The sequence below is a fragment of the Penaeus monodon genome, chromosome 37, assembly GCF_015228065.2.
Source record: "Penaeus monodon isolate SGIC_2016 chromosome 37, NSTDA_Pmon_1, whole genome shotgun sequence".
Classification (NCBI taxonomy): domain Eukaryota; kingdom Metazoa; phylum Arthropoda; class Malacostraca; order Decapoda; family Penaeidae; genus Penaeus; species Penaeus monodon.
The window spans coordinates 10,817,641-10,822,339 of record NC_051422.1 but is presented as its reverse complement, the minus strand read 5'-3'; positions in this window follow the sequence as shown (position 1 = coordinate 10,822,339).

Here is a 4,699-nt window from a genome sequence, read left to right as displayed (position 1 = left end):
TGTGTGTGTGTGTGTGTGTGTGTGTGTGTGTGTGTTTGTATGTATGTATGTATGTGTGTGTGTATGTGTGTGTATGTGTGTATTATATACATATTATATATATATATATATATATATATATATATATATATATATATATATATATATATATAAGGCCGCTGTGGCCGAATAGTTAGAGCGTCGAACTCAACACTGTCACGACGGCAATCTGAGTTCGAGGGTTCGAGTCACCGACCGGCGCGTTGTTCCCTTGGGCAAGGAACTTCACCTCGATTGCCTACCTAGCCACTGGGTGGCCAAGCCAGCCCAAAGTCAATGCTGGTCCCAAACCCGGATAAAATAGAGAGAATGATTACCTAAAAAAAAAGGTAACACCGGCACTCTCCGTGGAAAGGAACTGGGGACCCTACCACGTACTCACTCCAAGAGCATCACAACATGAAAACTACAATTAAGTATCATGCTGTGACCACGGCGGCTCAGACATGAACCTACCGTTAAAAGAAGAATATATATATATATATATATATATATATATATATATATATATATATATATATATATATATATATATATAACATTCTGGCGCTCACATAAAAGTATTTGGAACCACTTACAGTGGAGGAACTTATTCTCTCTGCATAAACCCCTTCTGTTCCACACAAAGTTAATAACTTTAGGTGCGTAACGATGTTCCCCGTAAGCTATGTTCCTGGATGACAAAGTTCCTCGGTATCTATGAGGTATAATGTTCCCCGGTGTTTATGATCCCTGGTGCCGAGGCTCACCGTTGTCAATAAGGTACCTATGTTACCCGGTCCCTTGATCCCGGTGCAGATGTTCCCTGGTGGCTGTGTTCTCCGGTGCCTCTATTCCCCGGTGCTTGTGTTCCCCGGTGCCGATGTTCCCCAGTACTGATGTTTCCCGGTACCGATGTTCCCGAATAACATAAAGCTCCCTTGGCAACTGTCAATTTCCTTGGATAAGAATTGATGCTTAACCTACAGTTCAGTGTTTTTAGATACAGGGGAATACACTTTTATATGCTAGTTTGTGTAAATTTGTTATGGTATATGTACATAGCTTGGATATGTATTATCTCGAGTCCACCCGTAGGTCTAAAGTAGGTTTAGGCTTTTTGCGTAAGATTAATTTGCTCTCTCTCTCTCCGTCTCTCGTCCTCTTCCTTTCCCTCCTACTCCCCTTTTCTCTCTATTTCTCCGTCTACCTCTCTTTCTCCCTCTCCCCCTTTTCCCTCTCACTCCCAATCGCCTTCCCTCTCCCCCTTTCATAATTACGAAGGAGTGCCGAACAGGTGTGCTGTGTCATAGCACAAAAAAGGAAAGGAACTAAACAGTTATTTTCGATTTCCAAACGAAGAACAGATTACACAGATTTAGGTTTACGATGTATATAATATATGTAATATATAATATATATGTATATAAAATGAACAGAAATAAATTAAATATATACAAAATATATAAGACATACAATATAAAGCAGATATACTGAGAAAGATAGAGATAAGGGGGGGGGGGGGCTAGGTGAGGAAAGGAGTCCAGCTGACACAGGGCGCTGGGAGTCCGCACGTTAAATCCCGCTTTCTTTTCCCAAAAAACAATCATGCTACTTTTAATCTGATGTATATTTGAAACGTTTACTTAACGTTCGTATGGCAAAAGACTTTTCTCTTTAACAAAATATAACTTCACCATCATTTATTGTAATGGAAAACGACCGCCTTTTTTTTCCTAACTGATTCCTCAAATGAATGTTAATATATTCTTATGATCAATTTCAAATGCTTCTTTCATAGTATTTTCTGATTGAATAAGACTTACGAAATTTAAGCTTGATAAGCCGTTCTACCGCTTATCAAGGAGGAATGAGGGAAGAGAAAAATACATATACTGTGTTATAGTCAAGAAGGGATTAATAACATTTATTTTCTTATCAAAGGTTATATTTGTAATATAATAAACGTCGTATATGATATTCTATCATTCAACTTTTCCCCAAACTTCCAACGCACTGCGTTGCATGATCGGTTATATAGCATGTACAAGCTTTTGCACAAACCTATGAGAAAACAAAACGCGAAAAATATAGCTGTCTCTCTACGGAAACACACTTACCGACAAACTAACATACACACCAACAGGCATACCAAATCAAACCAAGAGAAATGTAAATATTTTTTTGTTTCCTTCAAACATAGACCCAAGATGTTTCCTATAGCGTGGCGCTAGATCGAACTCTACCTGGCGATACAAAAGTGCCATTTTTTTTGTACCTACAGGCAACTGGGATATAATACACGGTGAATCAAATATACTGTACCTCATCCAAATCAAGTATGTTACAAATCAGGTGCATAACTAAATGTATTATAGTTTAATCAGATCTCTATATTCTATCTCGGGGTGAATTGTAATGTATGATTTGTTGGTACAAATTTTATGAAAATACATCTTGGCATCTGGTTACAGACGTAAAAACATTTATTAAAGATTGAGAACATGACGCAGGGTATAAATTATTCCTTAATTATGTAATGAGTATTTTTTACCAAGTTACTCTGACTTATAGAAAGAAGAGAAAAAAAATATCTGAAAATATGTAATAGTGACAATAATACTTACAATAATTATAGTAGAAAAGACCACAACAACAACAACAACAACAATAATATTTATAATAATGATAATAATAATAATAATAATAATAATAATAACAATAATGATAATAATAATAATAGTAGTAGTAGTAGTAGTAGTAGTAGTAATAATAATGATAATAATAATAATAATAATAATAATAATAATAAGGATAATAATAATGATGATGATGATGATGATGATTATTATGATGATAATTTAAACCGATAATGTAACTAATGGTGTGCAATATCATAATTTGATATGCATGTTATAAAACTCGGGAACTCTAAAATCATGTGATGATGAATGAGTAGCGTGAATTTAGGTAAATCGATTGATTGTCAAAATGTAATATACACAAACGTAGGAGAACGTAGGATGTTATGCGTTCTCTGATTAACAGCAGTATCTATAATGCCAAAGAAATCGAAGTGAAAACTAATGTTGTCTCTGACAGTTAATAGACAATTAATAGTTCGATTAATAAAGATGATGTATGATATGGAGATGGTTCTGGTAAAGGAGTTGATGGTTATGCTGTTAATATTACAGCGATAGTGCCTTTGTCTTCGAGTTTGGAACAATATTAATTATACCTTTTATAGTTGGACTTGTTTATCATGAAATGTATATTCAAAGTACGTGAGAAAAAAATGGGAATATGAAAGATATGCTCTTATTTCGTTTTTTTTTCTACATAAAGTTCTTTGTACATTTCATTGAAATCATTTCTGCAATGCTTGATTAATTTATCTATTGTTGGATTAACTTATTTATTCAAAGAAAAAAGGGACTTCTGGATAGAATTTCAAGGAACTTCTGAGATATTCACATAATAAATAGAAATTACAACACAAGGCAGATCTGCTTTTCTTGTTCTATTATTTGTATGGACATTTGTGTGCTCAATCTGGGCAACATGCTTTTGGAAGTATAAATCAATCCTGGAGAGAGAGAGAGAGAGAGAGAGAGAGAGAGAGAGAGAGAGAGAGAGAGAGAGCGAGAGAGAGAGCGAGAGAGAGAGCGAGAGAGAGAGCGAGAGAGAGAGAGAGAGAGAGAGAGAGAGAGAGAGAGAGGGATGTAGAGGGGAAGGAGAGAGAATGTAAAGAGAGGGAGAGAGAGTGTGGGTAGGGAAAGGAAGAGAGTTTATGAACAAATAACGTTTAATACTCGGGCACAAGTGTTATGTCAATTATTTTCTATATCCTTGTAAAAACAAGTGTTCGGTTTGAACACCTGCTCATCTCTCTTTTCTATCCGTTTTCTTGTGTTTTCTATTTTTTCTTTCGTGCGTTCCTAACCTATCTTTACCCTTACGATTATCGAGTATTTGCCATTTAGTGTTACATGACCTTTTATGTCTAGCACATTTATTTGTTTCAATCACTGACTATTAACCAATGTAGATGTGTGTGCAGTCTGTTCGATTCAGTGTTCTTTTTGTGCTGTTGGTTATTAAGACGATAGTTGATTTATAATAATGTTATAATAATAATTTGGTAATACATATATATATATATATATATATATATATATATATATATATATATATATATATATATATATATATATATATATATATCTGTGTGTGTGTATACAGCGTGTATATATATATATATATATATATATATATATATATATATATATATATATATAAATATATATATATATATATATAATATATTATATATAATATATATATATATATATATATATATATATATATATATATATATATATATATATATATTGCTATATATATATATATATATCTTTACATATATATATATATATATAATATTATATATATATATATATATATATATATATATACAGAGAGAAAAAGAAAGAGAAAGAGGGAGAGAGAGGAAGAGAGATCGCATGGTCAAAAACACAAAGGTCATAAAATTCTTTTAAAACATTTATTCATATAAAACATTAATGTTACTTGAAATACTGGTAGGAGGATGTCTCTAACGGGGTATATCACTCCCCGGCAAGCACTATGACTTACAGGCCTCCCCGAAGCACAGGAG